The sequence below is a fragment of the Triticum aestivum genome, chromosome 7B, assembly GCF_018294505.1.
Source record: "Triticum aestivum cultivar Chinese Spring chromosome 7B, IWGSC CS RefSeq v2.1, whole genome shotgun sequence".
Taxonomy (NCBI): Eukaryota; Viridiplantae; Streptophyta; class Magnoliopsida; order Poales; family Poaceae; genus Triticum; species Triticum aestivum.
In genome coordinates this window covers 252,025,516-252,035,911 of record NC_057813.1, presented here as the reverse complement: position 1 = coordinate 252,035,911, position 10,396 = coordinate 252,025,516, and positions in this window count along the sequence as shown.

The following is a 10,396-nucleotide window of genomic DNA, read 5'->3' as shown; positions in this document are numbered from 1 at the left end:
TGGACATGCTACAATTAACCAGATTATGAATTAGAAACTAATACGTCCGCCTATATTCCTAGACAAAACCCTAGGTAATGAACTAGTGCAAGCTTAGTAGTGATTCTCACCCAATCTTTGTGTTCCGGCCGGCGACGGATGGTGCTGAGGATGGACTTGCAAGATGCTTGCTGGTGATGGACGATGACGGACTCAGTGGAGGCTTGCCGCTACCGGTGAGGGACGGGGACATGCTGGATGGAGGCTTCGGTTTGGGGGCATCCTCCTCCTCTCCCACTCCTATCCCACGACCAGCCCGTCCTCCGCACAGGTCCGACCGTGGGGGAGACGGGCGAATGGAGGCTCGTGTGGGCGTCGTTGTATGCCACCGGGGAAGACCTAGGAGAAGATGGAGGGGTGGGCCTGGTCCGGGTGGCAGAAGCGAGGAGCCGACGGGCGGTTGTGGTGGAGCAGGGCAGCGCCGGAGATTGCGGTGGTGATTTCTGGATCGGGGCTCGGGGTTGGGGTCGGGAGTAGAGAGGCGGATGCAGGCTAGGTTAGGGAGTGGAGGAGGGAAAGAACTGAGGGAGAGGTGTGGGTGTGTGGCTAGGTTTAGGTTAGAAATTATTCGGCTTTTGGGCCAGTTGGGCTGTCCAGCCACTCCAGTGGGCGGTAGTGTTAATAGGTTACGAGTAAGCCGGGTATCGGGTATGGGTAATGTCATACCGTCCCCATCCCCATTTACCACTGGGTAAGGTATTTCACCCAAATGTTTCCCCGTGGATATTAATATTGTTATATCCCTGTCCCATGATAGATTAATTACCCGCGGGGACACGGGGAACGGTTAACCATTACCAGGTTGATCCTGGCTTGCACCTTGGCCCGGGCAAGCTCAGCACGAAGGGTCTCAACTGCGGCGGCACTATCTGCAGTTATGCATGTCTAAGTATACAATTCTTAGTGTCATGCTCATATCATAGTACTCACATATACTGATGCCCCAAAGACATACCTTGCGCCTCGCCGAGCCGCCTGTTAATAAGTGTGATGTCATCATCCGCCACATCAACTTTCAGCTTCAGATCTGCAATCTCTATAGCTTGGGCAGTCGCCATGGATGTAACGGCATGTGTTGCAATTAGTCAGATTATTTCCTGGGCATATCTTTCTTGATCCTCTGATCGCCTCCCTTTGGACGCCAACCAGAGTCTCAGGGGCTACTATCTATACACAGGCGCATTTTGTGTTTATAGCATAATTGAAAATATTACATTACGTACCTCGAAGCCTCTTAGCAGGCCCGTAAAGGCTTCATTCAATCCGCTTTTCGTGGCCAGAACCCTCTCAACTAACATACACATCAAGGTACGATGTTCCTCTGAGGTGGGCACATGTCAAAATGTGTCCGTCAATGTATCCGGCACCCCTGAATCCCTGGAAGCAGCCGAAGGGGTATGGGCTCCCTTCAAAGGAATATGTTTGCTCGACCTTAGAATTGTCTCTAGCTGTAAATCGGATAGTCCGGGGCCTTTATTGTTGGTCCCCATAGGGGCCGCACACCCCGGACCCTGGACGGCCGAAGTGTCACCTTCAAGCCTAGTCTTCATTGTTCCTCGCACCGCTTGTTGATCGGGAGAGATCCTCTGGGATGACACCTCGGGGTCGTCTGCCCTATTGGACGGGGAGATCGGTGGAGGTGTCTCGCTCTCCATCATCTCCGGAAGAAGAACCCCCGAGGAGAACGACTGTTGAGGAAGGCTGCATGCCGGAGTGCAAACATATATTTTAAATATTACCCTTATAACCGGGAAAGGACGGGATATGTTTAAAACACCCTTGTTCACTTACGATTTGGCTAAGGGCATGTCCTTATGGAGGGACTGCGTGGCAATGTCACCTCCCGATCCAGAACCCCCTGACAAGGATATCTTCCCTCGCTTTGAAGCCTTTATCTTCAAGTCTTCAGAGGCGGTCCTCTTCTTCCCATGGGGGGGAGGGATGTCAGTTTCTTTTTCCCTTTCATCTTCGAAAGAGGGAGTTCTAATCTCCCCGGACGAGGTGTCTGGTGTATCTCTAGAATGGGGGGCCCCCTGGGCCTTCTTGCTCTCCTCCTTATCTTCCTCCGCCGGCACTTGATATGGTGCCAGAGCCAGCATCCTTGTTAACACCAGATCAGCTGAGTCTTCGGGAAGAGGGGTCGATACCCAAATTCTCTCCGCCTTCTTTAACCAGCCCTGGCCGAGTATGGTTCTCTCAGTATATTGCTATGAGAAATTTAACTAAGTTGTGTTCGGGAGTCAAGTGCTTACCGAGGTATTCGAATGGTTGCAGTCAAGGTTGATATCCTTTGTAGTATCCGGCCACTATTTTCGTGTCCTGAAGAATAATTTCCAAATTCCTCTAAGCGTCGTGTCGGAGAAGTGTTGAAGGGTTCGTGGTCCTTCCAGATTGAACTCCCACATGCGGAGAGGCCATCGCTGGCACGGTAGGATCCGACAGACTAACATTACTTGGATTACGATGATGAGACTGGTGCCCTTTTCAATGAGGCTCCGAATGTGGCTTTGCAACGTCTGCACTTCATCAATGGATCCCTAGTCTAGCCCCTTATTAATCCATGATGCAAGCTGTAATGGAGGGCCAGATCGGAACGCAGGTGTAGCTGCCCACTTGGTACCACAGGGTTCAATGATGTAAAACCACTCCCGCTGCCATAGGTCGGAAGTTTCTGTGAAGGAGCCCTTCGGCCAAGGAGTTTTGGTGAGTTTGCTCACTGTAGCACCACCGCACTCTGCTTGTTTCCCGTCGACTACCTTCGGCTTCACATTAAAGGTCTTGAGCCACAAGCCGACGTGTGGGGGAATACGGAGGAAGGCCTCACACGTGATGATGAATGCCGAGACGTGAAGAAAAGAGTCTGGAGCTAGATCATGAAAATCTAGCCCGTAATAGAACATGAGCCCTCGAACGAAGGGATGAAGAGCGTACCCTAGCCCTTGGAGGAAGTGGGAAATGAATATGACCCTCTCGCCAGATCTAGGAGTAGGAATAATCTGCCCTTGAGAAGGAAGCATGTGGGGGATTTCCGCGGTCAGGTATCTTGCCTCCCGGAGCTTCGCGATGTCCTCCTCGGTGATAGAGGAAGCCACCCACCGACTTTGAGGGCTGGGTCCAAACATGACCGGGAAGCGCAAAGCAATTAAATTGAACCTTGGGTGCTGGAACTCGAGGTGGGAGAGGTTGAGGAAAGGATTGGCGTAAAGGAGAGAAGACGGGTCCTAGCCCCTTTATAAAGGCGATGAATATCAAACGCCCCCTCCTAGGCCTTAAAACCTGCCTATTCCCAAGGAATCATGCCAACGGAATGGTTGGGTTACCCACGCCCGTATCGATGAGAATACCTCAATAAGGGGACATGGTCTCTGCTTTGACAAGATGTGCCAATGAAACCACGTCTCGAAATATGGAGCGGCAGGCTAAAAACGGTTTGAAATAAAGGCCGGGCGACGACGTGATGGCACGCTATGAAAAGTTGTCAGCAGATTGGACTCGTGAAATATTATGCTCTCTATGGTTGTGTGTGGAATTTGTTTTGCAGAGCCGGACACGATTCTTGCGTTCAAAGACTATTTGGAGTATTCGAAGAAGGAACCCGCCTTGCAATGCCGAAGACAATCTACGCGCCGTGCACCTCATCATTGAAGCCTGGTTCAGGGGCTACTGAGGGGGTCCTGGATTAAGGGGTCCTCGGGCGTCCAGACTATTGACATGGGCCGGACTGATGGGTGTGAAAATACAAGACCGAAGACTCTCTCCCGTGTCCGGATGGGACTCTCTTGGCGTGGAAGGCAAGCTTGGCGACTGGATGTGAAGATTCCTTTCCCTGTAACCGACTTTGTATAACCCTAGTCCCTTCCTGTGTCTATATAAACCGGAGGGTTTAGTCCATAGGGCAGAATATTAATTGTATAGGCTAGACTTCTAGGGTTTTAGCCATTACGATCTTGTGGTAGATCAACTCTTGTAATACTCATATTCATAAAGATCAATCAAGCAGAAAGTAGGGTATTACCTCCATAGAGAGGGCCCAAACCTAGGTAAACATCGTGTCCCCCGCCTCCTATTACCATCGACCTTAGACGCACAGTTCGGGACCCCCTGCCCGAGATCCGCCTGTTTTGACACTGACATGCACCACCTGGTAGCTTTCTTCATCGTGCATCTGCGCCCTACATGGCGGGTCACGTTGGGGTGCCAAACGCCTGGGCTCGGGGTCCGCATCATGCAGAGGAGGAGGAGGGGGCACGTCGTGAGCAACGTTGCCCGCCAGGGACAGTGGGGGACGGGGCGGTGCAGGGGCTTCACCTGCAGCATTGACGAGCTCAGCAATGCGGCCGAGCCAGTCGTCATAGAGGTCATTGGACAAATGGTAACGCAGAAGCTCACGCGCCATGAGTAGCGTAGCCTACGCGTTTTCCGGCCCACGACGAGCATGGGAAGACGACGCTGTTGCTGGAGTGGGTGATGGAGTTGCGGTATGGCCGTCACGCCGCACGGACGATGGCAGCGACTAATCCTGATGTTCGTGATCAGCAGGGTTAGTGGCGGCGTTAGCCACCGGGGAGGCGGAGCAGCGAGGAGCTCCGTTGCCCACAGGTGTCGTCTGAGTGACACGAGCGGCCCGACGCTCGGCATGAACACGGCGAGCGTCGGTCATAGGAGCGACGGAACGGCGGCAGAGTGAGCGATGGAAAGAAGCTTCGACACGCCCCTACCTAGCGCGCCAAATGTTGGATTCAGGGCTCCGCGGACCCAAGAAAGGTTCGAAATCTGGGGCGTGTACGAAGAACTCAACCTCTCAAGCTTCCCCACGCATCGCCCCAGAGCCTAGCCTAGTTGGACTCGCGTGAAGGTGAGGAAGAAGATGAACATGGCAGTTTACCTAGGTTCAGGCCACCTTGCGGTGTAAGACCCTACTCCTACTTTGTAGTTGATTGGCCTCACGAGGGGCTATGAATGAACTAGTACAAGGGATGAACAACCTCGCGAGGTTTGGGAGTGAGGGAATGAGTCGAACCCCTCTACGGTGGTGGCTAACCTATACTTATAGTGGCCTCGGTCCTTTTCCCCCAAAACATAGGCGGGAAGGGATCCCACAGTGGCCAATTTGAAAGGGGACAATTAGTACACTTATCCTGACGAAAGGTGGTCTTCGCCTCCAAAGCTTCTGGTCGTGATGCAGCGGTGGGCTCGGTGATGACATCCGTTGTGGCGGCCTTGGTCTCGTTGCACCGGAATGGAAACCTTTGCTAGATTCCTCAAGAACCCACACCTGCGCTTGCCTCCTTAGCACCAAACAAGAAACTGTGCCTTCTGTGTCTGCTGGCGTCTGCCTGGCCATGGTCGTCACGGCTTGCGTCACGGCAGCCTCATGAGACTGGGTACCTGCATAGAAATCTCCGCTCCTCAGGAGGCAGCTTGGGGAGGCTTCTCCCTCGGGAGGTCTGGGTGTCGTCTGCCTCGCGAGGCTTGGCCCCTCGTGAGGGTCTTGTCTTGATGGTCTTGGAGGTGGTTCGTACCAGGCCATTGAAGGAGTCACGTCGTGGGCCACAGGCAGGCAAGTCTAGGTACCATGGTTCCCAGACCGTCGACAAATAAATTCTTTGATATTGTTCTAAATATCAGAGGACATCCTATTATTATTATTATTATTATTATTATTATTATTATTATTATTATTATTATTATTATTATTATTATAAGAATTGCCATAGGAATTACCATAATTATTAGAGAAATTTCAAGGAAATGGCCTAGGATTAAAATTACCTCTATCAGCATTACTATTAAAATTGTTTCGCCATACAAAATTCACATCTACGGGATCACTATTTTGCTCAATCAAAGGATACCAAGGCACATCATTAAAATCAATAGGAGCATTTTTACTAGCAACCAATTTCATAAGTGCATCAACTTTGTCACTCAAAGTACTAATCTCTTCAACAGAATTAACCTTTTTACTAGTAGGTGCTCTTTCAGTATGCCATTGTGAATAATTTGCCATGATATTATCAAGCAATTTAGTAGCTTCACCCAAAGTAATCTCCATAAAAGTACCACCCGCGGCGGAATCTAAAAGATTTCTGGAGACAAAATTCAATCCCGCAAAAGTAATTTGTATGATCATCCACAAATTTAAACCATGAGTAGGGAAATTTCTTATCATTAGTTTCATCCTTTCCCAAGATTGTGCAAAATGTTCATGCTCAATTTCCTTGAAATTCATAATTTGATTTCTAAGGTAAATAATTTTCACGGGAGAAAAATACTTAGTAGTAAAAGCATCTTTGCACTTGTCCCAAGAATCAATACTATTTCGCGGCAAAGATGAAAACCAATTTTTTGCATGACCCTGCAAAGAGAACGGGGATAATTTTAATTTCACAATATCGTTGTCCACATCCTTTTCCTTCTGCACATCACACAATTCTACGAAAGTGTTTAGATGGGATGCGACATCCTCATTAGGATTACCGGAAAATTGTTCTTTCGTAACAAGATTCAACAAAGCGGTATTAATATCATAAGTCTCCGCACTAGCGGTGGGAGGAGCAATCGAAGTACTAATAAAATCATTATTATTAGTATTAGAAAAATCACACAATTTTGTAATTTCTTGAGACATCGTGACTATGCAAACAAGATTACAAGCAAACAAAATATCAAACAAGATAAAGGCGAACGAAATATGTTTTTGTATTTTTGTAAAACTTTTAAGTGGGGGAGATGAAAATGAGAGGCAAACGGTAAATAAAGTATAGGGGATCGCAACAATTTTCGAGGGTAGAGTATTCAACCCAAATTTATAGATTTGACACAAGAGGAGCCAAAGAATATTTGTAAGTATTAGGAGTTGACTTGTCAATTCAACCACACCTGGATATGAAATATCTACAACAAAGTGATTAGTAGCATAGTAATATCATAGTTTGATAGCGGTGGTAACGGTAACAATAGTAACGGTAACAGTAGCAGTAGTTTTGTAGTAGTTGTGACAGTAGCAATAGCAATAGTAACTTAGCAAGAACAATATGTGAAAAGCTCGTAGGCACTGGATCGGTGATAATGTTGGATAACATTCATCATATAACAGTCATAACCTAGGGTGACATAGAACTAGCTCCAGTTCATAATTATAATGTAGGCATGTATTCTGTAAATAGTCATACGTGCTTATGGAAAAGAACTTGCATGACATCTTTTGTCCTACCCTCCCGTGGTAGCGGTGTCCTTAAGGAAACTAAGGGATATTAAGGCCTCCTTTTAATATAGAACCAGAACAAAGCATTAACACATAGTGAATACATGAACTCCTCAAACTACGGTAATCACCGGAAAGAATCCCAATTATTGCCACGTTGAGGTATGCGGATCATAACACATAGCAGGTGCATATAACTTGCAAGATCGGATCACGAACATAGATATAATGGGGAAAACATAAATGGTTCATATCTGAAATCATGGCACTCGGGCCCTAGTGACAAGCATTAAGCATAGCAAAGTCATAGCAACACCAATCTCAGAACATAGTGGATACTATGGATCAAGCCCTAACAAAACTAACTCAATTACATGATGAATCTCATCCAACCCATCACTGTCCAGGAAGCCTACGAAGGAATTACTCACTCCCGACGGTGAGCATCATGAAATTGGTGATGGAGGATGGTTGATGATGACAAAGACTGAAGATCCCCCTCTCCGAAGCCCCGAATGGGCTCCAGGTCTTGCCTCCCAATGAAGAGCATGAGGTGGCGGCGGCTCTGTATCGTAAAACGTGATGAAACTTCCTTTCCTATTTTTTATAGAAAAACAGGATTTTATAGCATTGGAATTAGGGTCAGTGAAGCCTCGTGGGCCCCACTACCCACCAGGGCATGCTAGAGGGGGGTGGTGTGCCCTGGTGCCTAGTGGGCAGCTGCCCCCCCAAGTGGTTCTTGGTTCTAGTATTTTTATTTATTCCAAAATAATTCTTGAAAAAGCTTCATGCAATTCCGAGAACTTTTATTTCTGCACAAAAACAACACCATGGTAGTTCTGCTGAAAACAGCGTCAGTCTGGGTTAGTTTCATTCAAATCATGCAAGTTAGAGTCCAAAACATGAGCAAAAGCATTAGGGAAAGTAGATACGATGTAGACGTATCACACCATCACTTACTTTTGGCAAGCGATGCCCAAAGTTTGGAGCACCTATTAATCGTTGGTGGTGTCCACTGTAGCAAAGTTGTAGTCGGGCTATTGACAGATCTGGTGAAGCATTCGCAATGCGTCGTGGCTAGGCAGTAAAATGGTAGACGAGGATTTATGGCGCATGCAAAACTAGGCGATGGCGGCCTTCTGGTCATGCCTGGCATGACCACCGGTATACTCGAGGTCGAACCTCGACCACTTTGTACCTATCCTCATCCATCAGCTGCTCGAAAGTGCGGATGGTGTTCTCCACTTAATGTGTCTTATATTTGTTGGGAATCGTTGCATGGAAAACAATAAATTCTGCGCACACACAATAATCTATCCATGGAGATGCATAGCAATGAGGGGGATAGTGTGTCTATGCACCCTTGTATACCGTAAGCGGAAGTGTTTCACAACGCGGTTGTTGTAGTCGAACTTCTTCGCGCTTCAACCGATCAAGTAGCAAACGCATGACACCTCCGTGTTCTGCACATGTTCAGCTCAGTGACGTCCCTCGCCTTCTTGATCCAGCAAGACGTCGAGCTAGTAGATGAGTTCCGTCAGCACGATGGCGTGGTGACGATGATGGTGAAGTGATCTCCGCAAAGCTTTGCCTAAGCACTACGAAAATATGGGGGGTGTAAATGGTGGAGGGGGGCGCCGCACATGGCTAGGCAATTGTCTCGGGTGTGCTAGGGCGCCCCCCCCCCCACACACATATATATATAGGTGGGAGGGAGAGCGGAGGATTCCAGGAGGCACCCCAAGTAGGTCGAATCCTACTTGGGGTCCTCCCCAAGTGGCACCCCCTACCATATTTAACCGAGGGAGAAGGAAAGAGCGGGAGAGGGAAGGAAGTGGGAATACTACCGGGGGTGCCCGGAACCCCTTCCGGTGACATGATATGTACCTGGTACCCTTCGAAACACTTCCGGTGTCCGAATACCATTGAGGGAGTCATGGATTAGGGGGTGTCTAGATAGCCGAATTATCACCTTTGGCCGGACTCCTGGACTATGAAGATACAAGATTGAAGACTTTGTCCCGTGTCTGGAGGGGACTTTCCTTGGCATGGAAGGCAAGCTTGGCGATACGGATATGTAGATCTCCTACCATTGTAACCGACTCTGTGTAACCCTAACCCTCTTTGGTGCCTATATAAACCGGAGGGTTTTAGTCCATAGCATGAATAACAATCATACCATAGGCTAGCTTCTAGGGTTTAGCCTCTCTGCTCTCGTGGTAGATCTACTCTTGTACTACCCATATCATCAATATTAATCAAGCAGGAGTAGGGTTTTACGTCCATCGAGAGGGCCCGAACCTGGGTAAAAACATCGTGTCCCTTGTCTCCTGTTACCATCTGCCTAGACGCACAGCTCGGGACCCCCTACCCGAGATCTGCCGATTTTGACACCGACATTTGTGCTTTCATTGAGAGTTCCTCTGTGTCGTCATCTTTAGGTCCGATGGCTCCTCCGATCATCAACAACGATGCGGTCTAGGGTGGGACTTTTCTCCCCAGACAGATCTTCGTATTCGGCGGCTTTGCACTACAGGCCAATTCGCTTGGCCATCTAGAGCAGATCGAAAGCTACGCACCTGGCCATCAGGTCAGATTTGGAAGTTTAAACTATATGGCTGACGTCCGCGGAGACTTGATCTTTGACGGGTTCGAGCGACAGCCAAGCGTGCCGCACTGTCACGATGGGCATGATCTAGCTCTGCCGCCGGACAGTGCCCTGGAGGCCGCACTAGTGTCCGCTCCGACCCTTAGCTCGGAGCCGACTGCGCCGATCGAGGACGGGTGGCTGGACACCGCCTTGGGGCTGCTATCTCTATGGCGACCGAGCCGAACACCAACCCTGTCCTTTGCGAAGCTTGTGACTCCAAGGTGCCGGACTCCTCTCCGGACTCCGAACCTTCCACGCCCCTGCCAATCAAATCTGATTGGGCGCCGATCATGGAGTTCACTGCCGCAGACATCTTTCAGCACTCGCCCTTTGGCGACATCCTGAATTCGCTAAAGTCTCTCTCTTTATCAGGAGAGCCCTGGCCGGATTATGGTCAGGAAGGTTGGGATGCGGACGACGAAGAAATTCAAAGCCCACCCACCACCCACTTCGTAGCCACTGTCGATGATTTAACCGACATGCTCGACTTCGACTCCGAA